This window comes from Leptonychotes weddellii, chromosome 5, assembly GCF_054177405.1.
Source record: "Leptonychotes weddellii isolate Sample4059 chromosome 5, ASM5417740v2, whole genome shotgun sequence".
Lineage (NCBI taxonomy): Eukaryota > Metazoa > Chordata > Mammalia > Carnivora > Phocidae > Leptonychotes > Leptonychotes weddellii.
The window spans coordinates 99,137,599-99,160,796 of record NC_138373.1 but is presented as its reverse complement, the minus strand read 5'-3'; the positions used below and the strand labels follow the sequence as shown (position 1 = coordinate 99,160,796).

Genomic DNA, 23,198 nt, shown 5'->3' with positions numbered 1-23,198 from the left:
CTGGAGGCTAGAAGTCTGAGATTAAGAGGTTGGCAGGGTTATTTCTTCTGAGGCCTTTCTCCTAGGCTTGTAGATGGCCATCTTTTCCTGCCTCTGTGTGCACACATGTCTATGTTCTAATCTCCCCTTGTTATAAGGATACCAGTCATATTGGATTAGGGCCTACGCTAAAGACCTTATTTTAACTTAATCACCTCTTTAAAGACCTTGTCTTCAAATACAATTACATTCTGAGGTGCTGGGGATTAGGACTTAAACACATGAACTTTTGGGGGGACACAATTCAGCCCATAACACAAACTCAACATCAGCATCAATTACATATTAAAATATGTTCATCTGGTTGACTGTTGCAATCAATTGTCAACTCTTTAAGGGCAAGAACAATATCTTATTTATACTACCAGTGCCCAGCACAAAGCCTGGTACACAGCAGGCAGTCAATACAAGACAACAACTGCTTGCTGAGGACTATAAAGAGTTCATTACACTTGGTCAGTATGAGGTCACTGGTGATTTTCTCCAGGAGCAGTTTCAGTGGAGTGGTGATGACATAAGCCTAATTGTTGTGGGTTTAAAGAGTGAATGGACAGGTTCGACAATATAAAAATTAAAACCTTCTTATGACAAAAGCCACCATGAGCAAAGTCAAAAGATGATTATGAAAAAAAATAGTATCTACATATATGGAACACCAAGAGTTAAGAGCTCTAACATAAAAAAGATCCTATAGGGGCACCTGGGTGGCTCAGTCGTTGAGCGTCTGCCTTCGGCACAGGTCATGGTCCCAGGGTCCTGGGATGGAGCCCAGCATCGGGCTCCCTGCTCGGCAGGAGGCCTGCTTCTCCCTCTTCCACCCCCTCTGCTTGTGTTCCCTCTCTTGCTGTGTCTCTCTCTGTCAAATAAATAAATAAAATCTTAAAAAATAAAAAAAGATCCTATAAAAAGATCAGAAAAAGATGAAGACAAACAATATAAAAACATAAAAAGATTATGCACAGCCTCAAAATATATGAAAACAATTTCAGCCCTATTAGTAGTCAGGGAAACACTAATTAAAATATTAGTGAGATAGTATTTAATGCACATTACACCAACAAAGATGTAAGATTCATGCTTCAGTCCTGGTAAGAGAGAAATAGACATTCTTCTACCTTTTGATTGGAATGTGAACTGCAATAATTCTAGAGGTAATCTGGCAGTGTCTCACTCAAAACATCTTTGGTCACAAGTAACAGAAAACCCAACTCATCCCCCTACCCCTGCCAAGAGTTATTTATATAGTCACGTAACTGAAAATCTAGACATAGCTAGATGGAATCTACTAAAATGTTATCATTAGAATCTAGTTCCTTTCCAAGTCTTAGTTCTGTCTTCCTCTGAGTGGAAGTCATTCTCTGTAATGGTCTCTCTTTATGAAGAGAGCTTACATCCTTAGAGCAACAAGTCTAGCAGAGAAGAAAAGTCCTTGATCTAATTCTTACTGCCCTGAGTTGAGTCATGTGTCCATCCCTGAACTATAGAATATTATAACTCTGTGATATTGTACTCTCATTGATCAATTGTAGAAGCCAATGGAGGAGTCAATACCATTTGTAACTCCAAAGGTTAATAGAGGAGGACTAATTCTTCTAAAGAAAATGAGGTGCTGTTACCAGAAAAAGAGATGGATGCTGGATGTCAAAACAAACAAGAAAAAAAATCCATATATATTCTCTCCAGGCAGTATCTATCAAAATGTGCACATATCTTTTGTCCCAATAATCTCACTTTAAGGATTTGCATCTATAGAAAGACACTGCACAATTTTAAAAAGATACATGTATAAGGACACTCATTCTAGCAATGTTTATAATGGCACAAAATCTGGACAAATCTTTATTATCTATCAATAAAGGAATGGCTTAAAAATTATGGTACCTTAATAGTATATTGTGCAGCTAGTTAAAAGAATGAGCTAGATAAGAGTATCCATTATAAACCTCAATAAGAAAAAGTTCAGAAAAATATACATGGTGTAATTCATTATTTGTAAAAATCAAAATTTCTATTAATATGTGTTTCTATAACCATTGGAAAAAGTATGGAGGGAAACATTAACCTTTCAGCCTTGATTTTATCTAGGATTGGAATAGGGAGAGGAAAACTATCTTTTTCTTTATTTGCTTCTGAAATATACTTTGTTATACTTCTGTGTTGTCTGAATTGTTAAAATGAATGTTTATTACCTTTTAAACAAGTGAGTAGAAAGTGAAATGAGGAAGTAGTCTTAGATATAAACTATTTTTAGATTTGGAGAGAAGAAAGATAAATTAATCCCCAGTAAAGCAGAGATTGAAAATATTGGAGACAGAGTAACCCATAGGTGGGCCCTGAGGGAATAGAGAGGATCCATTTCAGAGCAGAGTCCCGAAAGTACCAGGGCTGCGATGGCTTCACTGTTCCAGAGGGAAATGCAAATAAACAGCATAGTTCATAAAAATTTAGTTCTTTAATGTTGTAAGTGCATTTTTAAAAAGGAATTGAGGGTTATAAGAGATGGGAAGACTTTAAAAATGTATACCATTATTTGTCAAGATTAAAAAGTTAGCAGCCCAGGCGCCTAGATGGCTCAGTCGTTAAGTGTCTGCCTTTGGCTCAGGTCATGATCCCAGGGTCTTGGGATCAAGTCCCACATCGGCCTCCCTGCTTAGCGGGGAGCCTGCTTCTCCCTCTCCCAATCCTCCTACTTGTGTTCCCTCTCTCGCTGTCTATCTCTCTCTCTCTCAAATAAATAAATAAAATCTTAAAAAAAAGAAAAAGTTAGCAGCCCTACCTATGTCAGTTCCTAAACTGTTAGAAATACTAATGGTTTGGGGCACCTGGGTGGCTCAGTTGGTTAAGCGACTGCCTTCGGCTCGGGTCATGATCCTGGAGTCCCGGGATCGAGTCCCGCATCGGGCTCCCTGCTCGGCAGGGGGTCTGCTTCTCCCTCTGACCCTCCTCCCTCTCATGCTCTCTGTCTCTCATTCTCTCTGTCTCAAATAAATAAATAAAATCTTTAAAAAAAAAAAAAAAAAGAAAGAAATGCTAATGGTTTGTAAATCCCGAAGTCCGGAAAAAACAGATCTACAGCACAAGTAGAAAGAGCTAAGTAAGCATTAAGCAAGAGGTGTTTCCTCTGTGGTAGAGGACAACAAGTGTGTGTGGATATAGACAGTTATAGATAGACTGCAGGTATAGGGAAAGAAGGTAAGAAAGTTAAAGACTGTGGCGAGATCTTTTGCTGGGTCAGGGTTGAGGGGCTCTGCAGGAGTAATTGTGAGGTTGAGACTTGAGGGGAGTGGTAAAAAAAAATGGTAAGAGGTGCTGTGGGGGATGGGAAACCAACCTTAGAGAAACTGGAGCTTTTAATATGGAATAATATCTGAATATATTTTGTTCAGATTTGTCCTTTTATGAAATTGTCCTTGGTCCTTTTTGTATTCTCTCCCTCATTTGACACCCCCTTTCCCAACCAGCACTTTTGCTTTTATTCCTTTTATGACACTTATATTCTTCCTTAGTTTGTTTTTGTACTTACCTGTACCCACTAAACTGTCTCTGAGACTCTGTTCATTCATCTATAACCATCTCACAGCACCTCCCAAATAGTAGACACCCAACTGATTGGTGCTGAAGTAAATTTAATTCCACATAGAAAATGATTGGGTAATAATCAGTATCATCTTGATTAAAATTCTGCACAGTTGTGAAAACAGAGAGAAACCAGCATTTTTTTTTTTTTAAATTCCTGTAAACTAACTTTTCCCTATAGCATGTATTTTTCATTCCTTACCAAGATACTATATATTTGGTCATATTTTGCTTGTAAGAGTCTTAAACTGTACACCCGTGGAATTCATACATTCCTGTTATAAAAATGCCACAGAGATCATTAAAATACAATTTTCCACTGTAATGGATATGAAAACTGAGGACCAGAAAAATTAGGCAATTTGTTCAAAGCTGCAAGGGTATCATCCATATGAGAGTCATATTTCCAACTCAATTCAGTGCCTTTACACAGTGATTCCACCTCTTAATTTCAATGTTATTTTGTATTCAACTTATAGTAGTTAAATTAATAAAAGCAGTTATCTCTGGTAAAGCTTTCTCAAAATCAACATACTGATTACCCTTCTTTTTTTTTTTTTTTTTAAAGATGCCAGTATGGGTTTCTGTTGCTGTGTGACATGTTTGATAGTTTAAGTGCTGTGTAAAGTACAATAAGCCAATTGGGCATTCAGTTGAAGGTTGCTTTATGATGCGTATCATTTGTGTTATTTATGGTTATAATCAAATCTTAAATGTTGACAGTGATGGTTGATATATCAATCTTTACTCCTGCATTTTATAGTTCATCATTTAAACCTCTGTATCTCTTTATTACATTGTAAATAAAAAATACTGAAACCACAGAAAGAGTAACAAATCCTCACATGCAAGCATTAACTAGGAGGATGCTGCAGGTACAGAAATACACAGTCTTTTCCCTGGGGAGGCAAGAGATGGCCTATTACAAACCACATGAAAGTAGAAACCACTAGCACATTAGCATCAAAAGCATTTTTCTCTTGAAATATTCTCACATAATACCTAGTGGAAAATTATCTGCCAGAGAATAAATATATCCAAAAATTCTTATTGTTCAGTATAGAGGTTCCTCAAAAAATTAAAAATAGAATTACCCTATGATCCAGTAATCACACTACTGGGTATTCACCCAAAAAATATAAAAACACTAATTCAAAGGAATACATGCACCCTTATGTTTATTGCAGCATTATTTACAATAGCCAGACTATGGAAGCAACCCAAGTGTCCACCGACAGATGAATGGATAAAGAAAACGTGGTCCATATATACAATGGAATATTATCTAGCCATAAAAAGAATGAAATTTTGCCATTTGCAACATGAATAGAGCTAGAGAGTATAAAACTAAGTGAAATAAGTCAGAGAAAGACAAATAACATATGATCTCACTCATATGTGGCATTTAAGAAAACAAAAGAGCAGAGAGAAAATAAAAGAGAGACAAACCAAGAAACAGACTCTTAATTATAGAGAACTGATTGTTACCAAAGGGCAGGTGGGTAGGGATTAAAGACTACATTTATCATGATGAAAACAAAATAAAATAAAATGATAAAGGGGAAATGGCCCCAGGGGGGAAAAAGGATTTATATCGTTTAGTTTTGCTGAAATGGTATACTGTTATTGCCTTTTTTTCAATTATAGTTTTCTATTGGCAGATATTGTCATTTGACCTTTAATTAAAATTTAAGAAGTAATACTTTCTTGAGAAATAAATAAAGATTATCATGTAAAATATCCACAGAAGAATGTTGCCCCACTAGTCTCCACCTGAAATTACATTCCCAGAGGTCGCATTCTCTAGGGTGAAGATGTGCATGTATACATGAAAAAGCTACACCCTTATTCTGTTGGATGGCTCATCATCGTGCTTGTTGACCTGGTTATTTTACGGAATTCTGTTTGCTCTGATAGTGACAGGGAAAGGCCGTCCATAAAAATTTTTGTTCTTCCATTAGAAAAAAACCATTTTAACTCCTCTAGATCATCATTCCTTCAAACTTTCCAAACACAGAAAAGCCCATCTAAATCCCCAAACCTCGTATCAAAAACTATACATTGTAAAACTCCAAAGACTTTGAGATCGGGACAAGGCTGCCATTCATATATTCCTCCAGCAATTATTGACCAAGTTCTCACTGAGTGACAGGCACTGTGCCAGGAGCTGTTGGGAGACACTGTCCCAGAGCTCACAGTGTGAGGCAGACACGGAGCGGACCAAACTGGACGCACAGGATGAGGGTGCCATAGAAGCGACCTCACAGTCCGGGGAGCAGGGGACATGGCAACCAGCCTAGTCTGGGCGAGGGCGGCAGAGAGGTGGCCTGCCGGCGGGGTCTCAAAAAGGTGGGGAGGAGAGTCATTCTGGGCAAGTCGTGGTTAGGGGGGCGCAGCGTGCACAGAAGGGGGATGGGGCAGACGGCAGGGAAGGTGCGAGCCGCACGGCTGGCTGAGACTGAGACCTGGGGTAAGCCGCGTCGGCGGGGCGGCCCGGGGAGGCCCGGGGCCTGAGCTTCCTCCCGCGGGGGCTGTCAGCAGGACCCCGGGGTGCGCGGGGGACTGAAAGGACCACCTGGAAGAAGAGGGGGTGGACGCCGGTGCGGGAGGAGCAGTCAGGAGCGTGCCGAAATTGCCCGGAAGAGAAACTATGAGGTTGAAGAGTCAGTGACTTTGAAAAAGCAGCCTGTGAAGGTGTTTCTGAAGTAAAACAAAAGATCTAACGACCCGACGGGGAATAAACAAGGCACACAGGTTCCACGTCGCAGGTCCCGACAAATTATCGAAAAATCACGCCGCTGCCTGACCACAGAGTGGAAGTCCTCTAAGTTAATCATAATCAAGTTTAATTTTTTTGTTGTGGGAATTAAGACATGGGGAAATGCGTAGACTCGATGTACCACAGGGAAAACCTCTCCCCTAAGCACTTTTTAAATGCCGCCAGGACAAAAGAAAGAGGTGGGCTTTCAAGTTAAGGACACTTCAACCTCCCGGTAAGGTGTATTTCAGCCGGGCAACGGTGGGTGCTGGGCGAAAACTCAATCCACCGCCAAACAGCCTAAGAACACTCTTCAATATCGGATTACCATAAAGATAGTGTAGCAAATGCCACGCAGACCACCTCACGTCCAGGTCCCCAAAGGCCTCCTTCATTGTCCGCGGCAGCTAAGCGGCTCCTTGGCCAGCGTAGCGCCAACTCGAGCGCCTCACGCACGGCGCCTGCGCACAATCCGCAGGGTGGGAGGATGACAGCCCGCGGAAGACGTTTCCCAGAAGCCCGCTGCCGTTCTCCCTCCCGCTCACAGGCCGCGTGACGTCACTCCGCCCGCCACGTTCCTAGGTCGCTAAGGGTGGTTTGCCAGCGCCCCCCCGTGGTCCGGTTGAGCGTTGCAGCGGTGCGCGCAGGGCCCAGCAAGCGAGTAGGGAGAGTGCGGCGGATTCTGCCGCCCGCGCCGCCGTCGTCACCGTAGCGCGCCGACATGTGGCGGCGCGGCTGAGCGGAGCGGAGGGGGGGAAAGGGGAGGGCACGCGAGGGGAGGGAGGAGGCCAGACAAGGCGGGGGGAGGGGGAGAAGCGGTGGCGCAAGTCGCGCGGAGCAGCGCAGCCCGGGTCCGCTCTCTGCTCCGCCGCCACCTCCCGACTCGGCGGGTAGAGCCGGCGCCCTAGCGACCTCCGGAACAACTCAAAGCGGACTAAGGAGTCCATGTTGGGGAACTTGGCGTCGTGACGGGAACCTAGGGACCTGCAGTGGTGCCGCCGCCGCTGGAGCAAGCGCCTCGACCTCGGCCTGAGGTAAACACGGGCCGACCCCGGGGGCGGATGGACTCCGGCAGCTGTCGGGGCGAAGTGGGGGCTGTTACGGGCTGGCGCGGAGCGGAGGAGCCGGCCGGGGGCGACGGGAGGGCGGACAAAGTTTCGGAATCGCGCGCGGCCCAGACGGCGTCCTGCGCTTGGAGGAAAGTTGGAGCTGCCTCTCAAGGCGGGGGAAGCTGCGGCGGGGAGGGCCCCTCTTCTCGCTACCCCGCGAGGGAGGCCCCGCTCCGGCCGCCGCCGCCTCTCTGTCGACACCCCGTCCCATTTCCTCCTTGTGGCCTACCCGGCTCCCGCCGCTTCTGCCGGCGGAGCCTGTCCCCGCCTGGGTGAGGGGTCCGGTTGGGGGGGGGGGACGGGTTGAGGCAAGAGGCTCCACGACCGAGTCGGCACACATACACCCCCTCCCTGCAGTGGAAACGTGTCTTGCTGGGCTTCCGGGCGCTCCCCGACCCCCGAGTTCGCTTTACTTAGTAGACTTTGCTTTTGTCAATAGTGTCCAAGCCCGCTCGTGAAACCAAACTTTACTACGCCGTGACCTCTCAGTGCGCGAATAGGGAAGAGCCGGCGCTGCTAGGCATCAGCGTTTACCTCGTCCTGAATTTCAAACTCTTCTCCCACCCCCAGTTTTTAAAACCCGTTTCCTGGGCTGACAACAAAAGGACCGGATCTAAACTTAGCTTAATGAGTCGCGCCTCCTCACACCTAGGAATTTTGAACCATTACAGACATTTCTTAGAGATTGCTGGCCGTCTTGCTATCCACACATGTTTTGGAAAAATTGTTTTAAAAGTAAATGCCCGGTTTAAGTAGTTGATTAAAATACTCACAGATTCAAATGTTGAATTGTAAAATACCCCCAACATATTTCTGTAGTGGACTTCTTACAGCGTCTACGAGTTGAGCGATTATCATTAATTTTGGATTGCTTCTAACATCTTTATCATACTACCAGTGACCTAAGATTTTTAAGCAAAACTGATCCAAAAGTTTTTAATGTTTGGCTATTGGACGCTGATCTTAAATTTTCCAGTTCCGGAATTTTGACCGAATTTCGGAAAAAGCATATTAATAGATGCATTTTTCATTTTAAAAATTAATTCAAGCATATGACTGCATACTTCAGCAGAATATTGAAGGCAAAACGTTATTAAATAACTGGTAGTTTTTGTGTTTTATTGGTAATTGTATTAAAAATTTTGATAAGAATCAAATCTCTTTCTAGACCATTGCTTTCTCTTTCCTGTTTCTTTGGCTGTTGGCTTAATCGTCCCACTTTTTTGCTGTTGGTTAAGAGCTACAGTAAAAAGTTTGTGGAATTTTTATTTTTGTTGCTTTAATTTATTGGGCAGATGAAAATTTGAAATTGTCTTTGGATTTCTTTTGTTTTATACTCTTAAAGATAATCTAAATTTACTTTATGCAGTATGAGTTTTTAAAATTATTCTTACTGTAGCTGCACTTTTTCATTACATTTTTTGGTGCTTGCAAGTATATTAATAGTAATTCAGTTTTACATTCAGATGATGACCTTTTTGCCTGAGAATTTGAGTACATTAAAATAAAGATTTTGAGTACATTTTAAGATTTTGGTAGGGTAAGATTTGGATGTTTGCTTACTCCTGGTGTACTCACACTCTAAAAGCATTCTTCAGTAAGTCAAGGGGGAATAAAACTGGATAGGAAAATAGAAAATTGTTCATAAATATGCTGCCTTCTGAAATGTGTAGTGGAGAAAATTTTAAGAGTGATTTTTTTGGGTATGTCTTTAGGTGGTGGTAGTGGGGTCCATGAGTTAAGATTGAAACTCGTCAGGGATCACCCAGCTTCCTCATTATTTTTTGGGCACTAGCCTGGCTTAGGCAATTTTCCTGAAAAGCTGTGCTGTTAATTAGGGATAGGAGGAAACAGTGCAGTTGACTGATGTTGACTCACCATCAGTAGCATGTTCTAATAGTAGGAGAGTACAGTATTTACTACTCATCGACTTTATACTGAACTTTTTAGGTACAGCAGTGAGAAATGGTTGTAAAACCTAACCAAAGAGAGTGGCAGATGTAGAGGTAATAAAAAGAGTCAGCCTTAGAATAATTTTCATTGTAACTTCCCTTTAGCAAGCTCTGCCATCATCCACCTTTGCCTTTTAGTCACGTGCATTGGATCTTGACTTACCTTACCCAGTGAAATAAAGAAGCTTAAAACCTAAATTCTTAGTTATACCTTTTGTCCAAAAGAATAAATTAGTAGCTTTGCACCTTATCTTGCATCTGAATTGTACTAACTGGTAGTAGCACTCAGTAGAGCTCAGAGTTAAAATACCTGGTATTCTCTTAGTATTCCCAAGACTCATCTTTGCATTGTCATTGTTGTCTTTTTTTTAAAGTTGTGGCTTTGTTAATTCTAGTACTTAGGCACATAAAGTTTTACTATAAAATGTAAAAACAGTACCATCATCTCTCACTTGCAAAATAGTTTCCTAAAAAGTCTCACTATGGCCTTTGCTTACCTGTATGGTTTTTAACACTCAACTGCCAGAGTGATCCTGATGAAATTTGTCAAACCATGTCACTTCTCTTCTCAAATGGCTTCCGTTCTCAGTCAGTAAAATCCAAGTCTATCGTTTACCAGGCTCTGAATGTTTTAAGTCTCTTCTTCCTCTCTGACTTGATTATCTTACTCTGTTCAACCAACTTCTACTCTGCTACTGAAGTTTTCTCTGACTACTCTGTATAAAATAGCAGACCTTCCTCCCACATTTCCTACCACTTTTTAAGCCACATTTTCTCCATAGCGTTTTATCATTTTTTTTTTTTTAAGATTTTTATTTATTTATTCATGAGAGAGAGAGAGGCAGAGAGAGAAGCCGGCTCCCAAGGAGCAGGGAGCCCGATGCGGGACTCGATCCCAGGACCCTGGGATCATGACCTGAGCCGAAGGCAGACGCTCAACCATCGGAGCCACCCAGGCGCCTGCGTTTTATCATTTTCTAACATATTGTATAAATTACTATCTTAAGTTAATAGTCTTTCTTCTTTACTTTAATGAATTTCTGTGAGAACAGGGTTTGTCAGTTTGCGTCATTTTTTTGTCCCCAAATACCTGAATAATGCCTGATACATGGTAGGTGCTTATATTTAATACTTAGTAGATTAACCTGCTTTCAGCTGGAAACATTAAAACATTTAAAATATTAATTGTGGTTTGAAACTTTAAACTGTGCTAGTCTCAGTCTTTTGCATGAACTGCTAAGTTACTTATTATCCATGCTTTATATTCAGTTCAGGGGACATTTTCAAAGGAGAGTATGATAGAATGTGATCTTGAAACTGATTTATCAGGATATAGACAGAACTAAGAATACTTAGCTAAGGGTAAAGTGGTATAACTGTCTTACTGTTTAAAAGTAAGACAGTTGTCATTTAGAAGCCAAATTATACTTATTTTTGGTAGTTCCAGAAAGCAGACTTATGATTGTGGTAGTGGGTATTGAAAGGGAGAAGCAGCAAGAGTGGGTATAGGGAAATTAGTTAAGACTTGCAGTAGTAGTCCAGAAGAGATGAGGATAGCTTGAATTAGGATGAGCATTGTGGAGGTGGGCAAAATAAATGGGATTTGAGATCACCAGGCCTTTGTTGATGGATGGAAAGTGAGGGACATAGAAATTTCAACCATCAACTCAGGGAAACAGCTAGGTTGATGGTGATACCACAGAAGGACCAAGGTTCTTTTGATTCTGGCATATTGCATTTAAGATACCTTTGGAACTTTCAGATGGAAATTAGATAATAGGGTTCTAAATTTCAGAGGAGAGGTATGGGCTGGAAATAGAAAATTGGAGTCACTTACATAGATAGTCGAAACTAAGGTGGAATTGCCTAAGGGAGGGAATATAACTTGAAGGGAATCACAGTGGCCTCTAACATAAAAAAAAAGTTTGCTGGAGGAATGTAAGCTCCCAAAGAATACTGTGAAGGTCAGAGAAGTAGGAGTTGAGTGTGGTATTAGAGAAACCAAAGGAAGAGAGTATTTCAAGGGGAGAGTAATCAGTAGGGTCAAGTATTGATGAGAGTTGAGTAAGTAAAGTAAGTAAAAGCTGTAAGATTTTTTTTTAAGTTTTATTTATTTGAGAGAGAGAGCAACAGCACAAGTGGGGAGGAGAGGGAGAAGCAGGCTCCCCGCTGAGCAGGGAGCCCGACTTGGGACTCAGTGCCAGGACCTTAGGATCATGACCTGAGCCAAAGGCAGACGCTTAACTGACTGAGCCACCCAGGCATCCCAAGATTTTTCTTTTTTTTTTAGAGCTGGGGGGAGGAAGAAGGGGAGAGGGAGAGAGAGAATCTTAAGCAGGCTCCATGCCCAGCACAGAGCCCAACAAGGGGCTCAGTCTCACCGCCCTGAGATCACCAGCTTAGCCGAAATCAAGAGTCGGGATGCTTAACCGATCGAGCCACCCAGATGCCCCAAGAGCTAAAAGATTTTTTCATTGAATTTAACAACAAGGAGCTCATTGGCCTTTTGAATAAGTAAGATAGTAAGCTTCTTATTTTCAAATTGATGCTCCTGTAATTGCTTAACTAGTTGTAAAAAAAACTGAGATCAAAGATTAAGAGGGGCGCCTGGGTGGCTCAATTCTTAAGCGTCTGCCTTCGGCTCAGGTCATGATCCCAGGGTCCTGGGATCGAGCCCCGCATCGGGCTCCCTGCTCAGCGGGAAGCCTGCTTCTCCCTCTCCCACTCCCCCTGCTTGTGTTCCCTCTCTCACTGTCTCTCTGTCAAATAAATAAATAAAATCTTAAAAAAAAAAAAAGATTAAGAAATTATCTGTCCACATTACAGAAGAGACCTAATGTTTGTCAAATATTTGCTATGTGCCAACCACTCTGTTTTAGACATTTTACATACATTTTCATTTGACCTTTTCAGCAGCCTTGCAATATTGGGTGTATTAATTCATTTTACAGAAAGGAGTCTGAGGCTCTAGAGAAGTTAAATTACCTGCTAAGTGTCAGAGCACTTTTTAAGAACATATACTCAAGTCCATCTGACTCTTGGGTCTTTATTCATTGTATCAGTTGGCCTTTCAAACTCTAAGTCAGTGCTATCAAGTAGTAGACTTTTCTGTGATGATTGAAATGTGTATCTGTGCTACCAATACAGTAGCTGATGTGGCTGTTGAGCATTTGAAATATGGCCAGTGCAGCCGAGGAACAGAATAGTCGTTACAGTGCAGATGTAGATCAAAAGTCATTAAGAATCCCATAAATAATAAAGCAGAGTCTTTTCTTATAATAAAAAGAGATGGAAACACATACTCACTTGGAAGGAGTACTGCTTTACTCATATGCTAGTTTTAGGTGCTGTAAATGAATATTGTAGATAATCTTTTTCTTTTTTTAAAACAATTTTAAACTTTCAGAAAAGTTTCAAGTACAATACAAAGGACTTTTTTCCCTGAAACATTTGAGAGTAAGTTGCAGACACAGTCCTGCTTAAGTCCCAAGTACAAGTACAGGGAAGGTTTTACAAGCCCTGAGCCATATGGGAGTAAGTTACAGATGACTTCTCATCACCCCAAACAAAGATAAGGACTTTCTTTTACATAAATATATCAAAATCAGGAAATTAACATTGCTGTATTACTACAGTTTAACTCTCAGACCTCTTTCAGGTTTTGCCAGTTTCCACAGTAATTTCGTTTGTTAACAAGAGTTCACATTTCTGTGTTGCATTTAATTGTAATGTCTTTTTACACTCCTTCAACCTAGAATAATCAATCCCTCAGTCTTTTCTTGATTTGCATAACCTTGACATTTTAAAAGATTGCAGGTTAGTTTTGTTGTTAAATGTCTCTCAGTTTAGATTTGCCTGGTATTTCCTCATGGTTAGATTCAAATTGTGCATTTTTTTCACAGGAGTGTCTCAGTAATGATGCTGTGATCTCATTGCATCCTATTGGATGGCATACAATTTCTGTTTGTGCCCTAACTGACGATATACACTCTGATTAAGGTGAAGTCTCCCAAGCTTCTTCACTAAAGTTTTTTTTTTTTTTCCTCTCTTGATAACTAATAGTATTTTGTGGGAAAGTATTTTGATAGTTTATAAATAGCCCATTCTTTATCGGATTTGCTATTTATTCTCAAATTGTCCCAGCTTTGACCAATGAAAGCCCCTTCAAGCTGGTTTCTGTGTTCTTTTGACTTGCTCTGAGCAAGTGTGACACAAGAAAATGTTCTAGGGTCACCTTGTACATACTTTCCCTGCTATGACCCTGGAATCAGCCGTTTCTCCAAGGAGGGATTTCTTTCAGTGAAGAAAGGTATTTAGAAAACCAAGATTTGGGTGCTATTTTTATTTCTGTATATACAAAAACCCATGAGCTGGTACTAATTTTTCCAGTTTCAATGTTTGTGTTCCAGCGTTTGTTTTCATTTTCTCCCTCTCCAGATTTATAACATCCTTCTCTTACAAGGGGAAGCCTGACTCCCAGTATCCTTAGTGTATTTACTTAATGATCAATCACCAGGATGTAGCCAAATTCCTTTTGTCACTATTGCTTCCTCCCCTGTGTTGCATAACATTTTCACTCTTCTTAAGGCTCTGATGACTTGTGCCAAGATGCATTCCTCACTCTAGGCCCCTCAGATACCTCATATTGAGGATCTCACCATTCTGCTTGAGCTCCAGTACCTCACTCTGGGCTCCCTCACCATCCTTCATATGGACACTGGCGTTAACTTGGGCTCCAGCACCTCCAGGCAGAATACCAACATATAGACATGTTTTCTTAAAGATTATACTCACTTGTTTTTATAAAAGATTATCACACCAAAACTTGTAGTGAAAATTATGATCAAATATGTTCTCAACTTTTAAAATTTAAATCCTCTTGAGATGCTGACATCTCTGTTAGTGATAACACTAATCTCCCTCCTTATTTTCCCTTTTACCCAGGAGTTAGATGTACTTACAGGAGAGTCTTTTTAATATAATTTTGACAGTAAGGTAAAAATTGGTTCTTTGGAGTCAGTCAGACCTAGCTTTGCATTCTAGTTGTCCCAGATAGTGATTGTCACCTTTTATTGGTGACTTAATCAGTGTCCTCACCTATTTTAATTTTTAAGGAACACTTACCGAAGTCCAGTGGTAATAGCAGCTAATTCCAGTCTCTTTTGTTTCATACCTTAAGTTAACTCTGTTTAGTGATTTTCAAACCTTTTTAATGTAGTATTACTAGTGTTGAATATTGGTGGTGTTTTAATTTTTAAAATGTTATATAGTATGGGGTCTTGAGGATTAAATGTGCAAAGGCATGTCAGAGTTTATTGCCTGATATAAAGTAGGCATTTCCCTTACCCATAATCTTCTGCTATAGGTTTGTTGATATCTGTGTCTAGTAGGTCTGGGGATGAAATATGGTCTTTGCCCTTGAGGGGCTTAGTCCTAATCAGGCCTTCTTTATTGCTCCCCAGTGTTCTTCCATTTTTTCCTAATTAGTTTTCCATACTTTCCTCTCTTTCTCCACTTTCTGTTGCTGCATTATTTTCAAAACCCCCAGTTTAAACATGTCAAAATAGATAAATGGGATTGAGGTGGACTTTTTCTTAGCGATTTCCTACTTTTTACAAAACACAATTTAAGTCCTACCTTGGACTTAAACTTTTAAGTCCTTTTACATTCTGGCCCATAATTATGTCTTTACCCTTATTTCCTATTGCTGTTCTAAATGAATTCTTTCTGACTAAATTAGTCCTGAAAAATGCCTGTAGTTCACATTTGGCACTTAGCATATGCTATCTTGTTCATCTTTTGTGTGCTACTTCTCCAACTCTAGTTTTTGCAGCAGGAAGGGTTATAGTATCTTAATCTAAGTCTTTGTATTCCAAGCCAGCCTCAATACCCTGGCCAAAGTAGTAGTTCAGCAGCTTAAAGTAAACGAAAACAGAAATATAAATATTAAAGAGAGCAGCCACAGCAACACTGCTTTGAAAATACTCTGGGCTCAGTGAAACAGGTTACAAATGATAAATGAGCTGTTAAAGTAAATATACTTGTAACACTATTTTGTATGCCCAGATGGCCTGTCAAGAAAATTGTTTCTTTAAATTATTGTTCTAATGGGGAATAAATGTTAAAAACTTAAAAAATTTGTAAGGTATCATTCACCTGAAAACCTTACCGTAGACGAGCCTTCAGATAGGACAGCTTTAATGCATTAAGGCCATATTTCTTAAGGAACTGTTGTACGTGTTCAGTTACTTAGACATCAACATGAGTAATATGAGGGAGATGCATGAAACGGAAAATAGCTTTATTCTTTCAAAACTGCTACAGAAGTAGATAAAACTAATAAAACTAAATGAAGGAGAAATCTAGTCAAGCCCTTAAGAGAAGTTAAAAATATATTTTATATTAATATAGCCACTCCAACTTTCTTTGACTACTATTTGCATGGCATATCTTTTTCTATACTTTCATTTTAACCTATGTTTTAATATTTAAAGTGAGTTTCTTAAAAAGCAGAACGAGACCTATAAATACAGAGAACAAACTGATAGTTGCCAGAGGGAAGGGGAGGGTGGGAGGCTGGGCAAAATGGATAAAGGGGAGTGGGAAATACAGGCTTCCAGCTATGTAATGAATAAATCACAGGAATAAAAGGCACAACATAGAGATTATAATCTTAATATTTTAATAGCATTGTATGGTGACAGATGGTAGCTACACTTGTGGGGAGCATAGCATAACATGTAGAGAAGTTGAATCACTATGTTACACACCTGAAACTAATGTAACATTGTGTGTCAACTATACTCAAAAATTTTTTTTTAAAAAAGTTGAGTTTCTTGTAGACAGTATGTAACCCAGTGTTTTTGTAAAATCTAATCTGACAATCTCTCAATTAGTATGTTTAGGTTATTTATATGTAATTATTGATATGATATACTAATTTGTTTCCCATTTCCTGCCCTTTTTTTGATTATGTGCATATATTGAATATTTTACTTTAAATTTATCTGTTGACTTTTTGACTATATCTCTTTGAATTATGTCTTAGTGGTTGCTTTAGGTCAACTCTTAACAACTAGAAATGTGTCTAGTTTGATTTGAGATACACTATAAATGTAAGATACATAGCAGATTTCAAAGACTTACTACCACAAAAAGAATATAAAATGTCTCATTTAATAAGTTTTTTACTGGTTAATATTTGGACATATTGGGTTAATAAAATATACTAGATTGATTTTATTTTAACTTTTAAAATATGGCTACTAAAAATTTAAAATTGTATATGTGGCTCACATTATTTTTATTGGACAGTGCTGCTCTAGGAATTATATATATGTATATATATACTGAAACATTAACAATCTATTTAGAATTAATATTTAGTACTTGAAGTGACTGTAGAAGCCAAACAACTCCTCCAGTGACCTTTATGTTAAAGTTGTTGCATGTATTACATGTATATGGAATGAAAACCCCACTAGACAATAATGTAATTTTTGCTTACAGTAATCATATATTTTTTAAAGAATTTAAGAGGAGAAAAATAGTCTCTTATCTATATGTAGCTATTGACTATTTATCTTCTTTGTTAATGGAATTTCAAGTTTCTCTCATATCATTTCTCCTCAGCTTGGAGAACTTCCTTTAGGGTATCTTTTATGCTATATACCTTGCTGGTGATAAATTTTCTTTGTTTTTCTTAATTGAAAACGTGTTTTCCACTTTCATTTTTGATGGATTTCTTTACCAGTTACAAAATTCTGGGTTAACAGTTTTTTTCTTTAGCACTGAAGATGTCCTGCCTTCTTGGATCCCATTGTTTCTGATGAGAAGTTTTCAGTAATTTGAGTCATTAATTTGAATCATTAATTTAATCTGTATGTTGTATTTATCTATTTTAGAGATTTTTTTCCTTCACCTTTGCTTTTTTGTGGTTGATTATGATTTGTCTGGGCATGTTTATCTTTCTTTTGAGTTAATCCTATTTGGTATCTCCCCAAATTTGTGAATTTTTAAATTTGGGGAGGTTTTGGAAATTATTTCTTCACCTTTTTTTTTTTTTTAATGTACCAGTCTTTTCCTCTTATTTTTCTGGAACTCAGATGACATAAATAGAACTTTGGATGTTGTCCACAGGACCCAGAGACTCTTCATTTTCTTTCAGTCTTTCACTTTTCTGTTGTTCAGATTAGATCATTTCTTTTGATGTATCCTCACATTTACTGACTCATTCCTTTTATTTCCAATCTGTTGTTGGGATCTTATTTCAGATACTGTATTTTTTAGTTTTAAAATTTCCATTTATTTCTCTGTTTTTTATAGCCACTATTTCTCTCCTGAGAACCCCTGCCTTTCCATTGATTTCCTTTAATATATAGTGACCCAGATTAATATTTGTTTTCTTTTCTGCCAGAGGGCTAGTTGAGTTCTGATCCTGATACTTAGAACTGGCTTTGTGACCTTAGACAATTTACTTAATTTCATTGTATACAGGATGGAGACGTTTTCACAAAATACTGTAAAAGTTAAATGAGATAATTTAGGAAATGTCAGAAAGTAGTATCTTGAAATAGTATGGAATGCGTACCCAAAAGTCCAGCTCTTGGGGCATTTGGAGCATTTATAATAAGATTACATTTAGGAAAGATTCCCAGTATCTGCCCATGCCTGATGTTAATGTAGAAGAGTGTTCTTTCTTTTTTACTTTTTAAGTAATTCATAGTAAGTGATAATATTTCCAGATTAGAATACTAATGTTTTACAGAAAGGATTGTGAAATGTCTCTTTAAGTTATGGTGAAATATTCATTTGAGAATACATTGATTATATACTTAGGTAACATAAAATTATATTTATCTGAGATAACTACCTAGGTGAGTTTAAGAAATTCAGATAATAGGCAGAACTGGAGTAGAGAGAGAGTAAATGTCCTGCTCACTGCACAAAACAATTGCTTTTTTCTTCTCAGTACTAGTTTCACTGTAGCAATTTGTACCAATTTACAAAGGATTAGAGAATGACATTTCTTGAGGAACCAAAGAGTGACCTTTCGCATCTGTGCAGAAAAGAGACTAATTTCTGAAGTTGAAACTATAATTAAGGTTTTTAAAATCTTGTTTAAACAGAACAAAGCAGTATTTCAGAAGCAGTGTTTTGAACATTGTCCCTTTTTTCCCTGTTATAGGTGCAATCCATTTCCATTCCATTGTAACAAGCATTTGTATGTGGTCATTTACTGTCATTAATTCCTCTTCAATTCTTAGGATTTGTTTGTTTATTTGCAAGTGTTTCCTGTGCTATATATGTTTTTGGGAGGTGGGTAGGCAGGGATTGCCAATTCAGGTTGGGTGTCTTTCTAGGTTAAATTAAAGATATAATTGACAGTTTTTCTGTTTTGGATTAGAAAAAAAGATGAAAAGATAATCAGTTCCCCTACTTCTCATACTTCCAACCAGGATGACTTTTTTCTCTTGGCTGTTCTGCTTGCCAGATAAGAGGGTATGGTGCTTTTGATCCCAAGGGCTTCTATAGCTAGTCCTCCTGGAAAGTTTGGTTGTGAAATGAGTCTCTGCCACCTCACTGTTCTTTTGTTTTTTGTCTTTAATAGGCATAATGCTTAATCTTCTGAATGTAAATTCTGCTTTTCCACATTTATAACTCTTCCCTTCAAGGGACCTGTAATAGGCATTGAGGAATTGCTGATGGAAAGAAACCAAAAAAGTAAGAGCTTTAGCTTTGCCTTTACCATTTGAATTAGTTATGTCATCTTGTTTTAGTAAATAGGGATGAGAAAATGGAGATGAGAATCTTGAAGAGAAGTGCAGATGGCATAATCAGCTCCTCCTTTCTGTTCCCTCCACCATACCTTAAGCAGGGGTGGTGTGGTTATTAGAGAAGAATTGCATAAATATATGTTGAAATTATTGGAGGACATGTAACATGATACTGCTTTATAGTGTTTTTCATTTGGAGAAATAGTGGAAGCCTTTCATATGATTTCCTTATCAAACTGTTCATGATGAAGTAGCCAGGCATATAGAAGGCACTCGTGTTTCTTTTTTAAAAGAAAATATTGCATCATAGATATATTTTTCTCATAGAGTGGACACCTGTCACATAAGAGTGTAACCCAGGGGCGCCTCGGTGGCTCAGTTGGTTGAGCGTCTGACTCTTGGTTTCGGCTTAAGTCATGATCTCGGAGTTGTGGAATGGAGCCCTGGTCAGGCTCCGTGCTCAGTGTGAAGTCTGCTTGAGATTGTTTCCCCTTTTCTCTCCCTCCCTCCCTGCTCCTCCCTCTGCTTGCTCCCATGCACACTCTCTCTCAAATAAATAAATAAATAAATAATCTTTAAAAAAAAAAGGGGGGGGGTTGTCACCCAGTTGGGAGTCAGCTGTAGTGCCTGTCTTCCCCCAAACAGTGAAAAATGGTTAGCTCCATACCATTACTAGGGTCTCAGAACTGATCTATTTCTACAGCATTGCCTTAGAATTTAGTGGGGTTGTGAAGTTGTGCCTGTTGCTTTTAATCTCTGTTTCTCCATGGGCTCTAGAATACATGACCTTTCAGTGTTATAGAAATACAAGAACCAGAAATAGAAAATTCAGATACCTCCTCTCAAGCTCATCAGTGGCGATGTAATATGGGTAACCTCTATGTGTTGGCGATAGTATAGAGCCATTGGAAAGATTGAGACCATGAAGTTGTCAGTGAAAAAGTACTTTTGTTGCAGGGCACCTAGGTGGCTCCGTTGTTAAGCATCTGCTTTCGGCTCAGGTCATGGTCCCAGGATCCTGGGATCGAGCCCCACCTCGGGCTCCCTGCTCAGCGAGGAGCCTGCTTCTCCCTCTCCCTCTGCCTGCTGTTCCTCCTGCTTGTGCTCTCTCTCTCTCTCTGTCAAATAAATAAATAAAATCTTTAAAAAAAAAAGTACCTTTGTTGAAAACATTAACAATTTATGTTCTAGCCCCAAATTACTTTCACATGTTAGTCTTTACTTATAAAACATTTTAAATTTTACTAACATATGGTAAAATTGATCTTTTTTGGTTGTGTACTTCTGTGAATTATAATACATGTGTAGATTTGTATTACCATCACCAGAGTCAGGATTCAGAATGGTTTCCATTACCTCCAAAAAGCTCCCTCATGGTATCTTTGTAGTTCAACCCTACCCAAACCCAAGTGACAACTGATCAAAGAATTCTTTGTCATTACAGTTTTGACCTTTTGAAAATGTCATATAAATGCAGTTGTGTAGTATGTAACCTTTTGACACTGGCTTCTTTGAATATATATTGCCTTTAAGATTCATTCAAGTTGTTAAGTGACGCACTAGTCCATTCCTTTCTTTTTGGCTGAATAGTATTCCATTGTATGGCTGAATGTACCATAGTTTATTTTTTTAAAAGATTTTATTTATTTATTCATGAGAGACAGAGAGAGAGAAAGAGAGAGAGGCAGAGGGAGAATCAGGCTTCCCGCTGAGCAGGGAGCCCGACGCAGGACTCGATCCCAGGACTCCGGTATCATGACCTGAGCCGAAGGCAGACGCTTAACCATATGAGCCATCCAGGCGCCCCCATAGTTTATTTTTATTAAATGTAGTATATCAGTTTGTTCTTTTCTTGTACTATCTTTGTCTGGTTTTGCTATCAGGATAATACTGAACTCAAAATGAATTGGGAAGTATTTATCTTCCATTTTCTGGAGGAGAGTGTGTTGAACTGGTGTTATTTCTTTAAATGTTTAGTAAAATTCACCAGGGAGATTATCTGGGCCTGGAGATTTCTTTTTTTGGAAGACTACAGATTTAATATCTTTAAACAGTGCTAGGGCTATTCAGTGCTATTTGCTAGAAGTTTAAATTTTATTGATTTTTCTTTTCAAAGAACAGGCTTTTGTTTCATTGATTTTTCTGTTTCGATTTCATTAATTTCTGCTCTCTTTCTTTCCTTCTGCCTGCTTTGTATATCTTTTTCTTTTTTAGTTTTTTAACATAGAAGTTTAGATCATTGATTTGAGACCTTTTCTGATGGAGTCATGCTTTCCCTGCCTCTCACATATTATAACTATTGATATATTTGGATTTAGTTCTACTTTTTTTATTTTTTTATTTTTTAAAGAGAGAGTGCGTGCGCACGTGTGAGGGGGGTGGGAGGGAGAGGGAGAGAATCCTTAGCAGTCGCCATGCCCTTGGTGAGGGGCTCAATCTCACGACCTGAGATCACGACCTGAGGTGAAATCAGGATTTGGATGCTCAACGGACTGAGCCACCCAGGCACCCCTGTTTTATTTTTTTGGTTTCCTCTTTGTTCTTATGTAACCTCTTTCTTTGGGTTATTTGAACATTTTTTAGTATTCCATTTTAATTTATTGTGTTTTTGCCTATGTATCATTTTTTTAGTGATCACTCTAAGAATTATAATACATATATTTTCACAGTTTCCTTAGAATCAATATTTTATCACTTTAAGTGAAATATAGAAACCTTATCACCATGTAGGTCCCTTTACCCTTTATGTTGTAGTTGTCTTATGTTACATCTACGTGTATTGGAAATCTTATTGGAAAGTGTTGTTATATTTGCTTTTCATTGCCAAACATATTTTAAAGAATTCAAGAGGAGGGTAGTTAATTATATTAATCCAGATATTTATCATTTCTGTTGTTCTTCCATCTTCACAAATCCAACTGTGATGTTTCTAGGCATGGATTTCATTATCCTGTTTGGGGTTTGTGAGCCTCTTGAATTTAGAGGTTTATATCTTCCACCAAATTTGGGAGTTTCTGGCCATTATTTCTCTTCATCTTTTTTCTCTGTATCGAACTCATTTTCTTCTACTTGGGCTCTTGACATGAATGTTAGGGATTTGGTGTTGTCCACAGGTCCCTGAGGCACTAATATTTTTTCAATATTTTTTCTATTGCTCTGAGATTGGGTAATTTCTGTTGATCTGTCTTTAAATTCACTGACTTTCCATTCTGCTGTTGAGTCTGTCCAGTGTATTTTTCTATTTCAGTTATTGCATTTTTCAGTTCTAAAATTTCCATTTGATGGTTCTTTATATCTTGTGGGTTTTTTGTTTTTGCTATGACTTTCTAGTTTTTTCTTTGTTTCAGGAGTATTTGCTCTTAGTTGTAGAGCATTTTTTTACCTGCTTTAAAGTCTTTGTCAGATAATTCACCCAGTGCTCTAATATCTGTGTTATCTTGGTGGTGTTGTTTTCTGTTGGTTCTCTTCCCACAGGAGTTTGAGATTTTTTTGTTCTCTGTGCCAAGTAATTTTGGGTTGTGTTTTGGAGATTTTGAACATTATGATATGAATCTTAGTGTCTTGCTTAAATGCAATGGAGAATGTTAATGTTTTTGTTTGGGCAGGTAGTTGATTCAGTTAGGTTTTAGGCCACAATTACAACCAGCTTTCTTCAGGTTGTAGTTTTAATCTCAGTTCTGTTTTCAAAACCTTTGTTTGTAGTACATTTGGATTTTTCCCATAATATGTATTACCCAGTAGCCAATCTGTGACTTGCATGGCGGTTTATCCTATACTTTAGTCTTCAGAATCTATGGTATGCTGCTTAAGGTTAAACCTGTAGATTTACAGCTCAGGGGTGAGATAGGAGTTCATAAACAACTTATAATTATTTAAATGCTTTCCCCTCTATTATGCGCATAGTGTTTTCTAGATCTCTGGGACACGTGGGGGGGGGGGGGGGGGGGGGGGGGGGGGGGGGGGGGGGGGGGGGGGGGGGGGGGGGGGG

At 39.0% G+C, this 23,198-nt stretch overlaps 1 protein-coding gene and 1 long non-coding RNA gene across 2 annotated transcripts in view; one reads left to right on the top strand and one right to left on the bottom strand.

Moving 5' to 3' along the window:
* The window catches only part of LOC145721774 (uncharacterized), a 95,025-nt gene extending 88,121 nt beyond the window's left edge, over positions 1-6,904 (bottom strand). Inside the window, exon 1 of the long non-coding RNA XR_014145670.1 lies at positions 6,702-6,904. This is a non-coding gene — a long non-coding RNA (uncharacterized LOC145721774). The remainder of the gene's footprint in view (positions 1-6,701) is intronic.
* Positions 6,905-7,187: 283 nt separating this feature from the next.
* The window catches only part of LOC102738489 (protein SCAF11), a 534,109-nt gene continuing 518,098 nt past the window's right edge, over positions 7,188-23,198 (top strand). The window contains exon 1 of the mRNA XM_081821541.1: positions 7,188-7,407. The gene's annotated coding sequence lies outside the window, so the exon portion shown is untranslated. The remainder of the gene's footprint in view (positions 7,408-23,198) is intronic.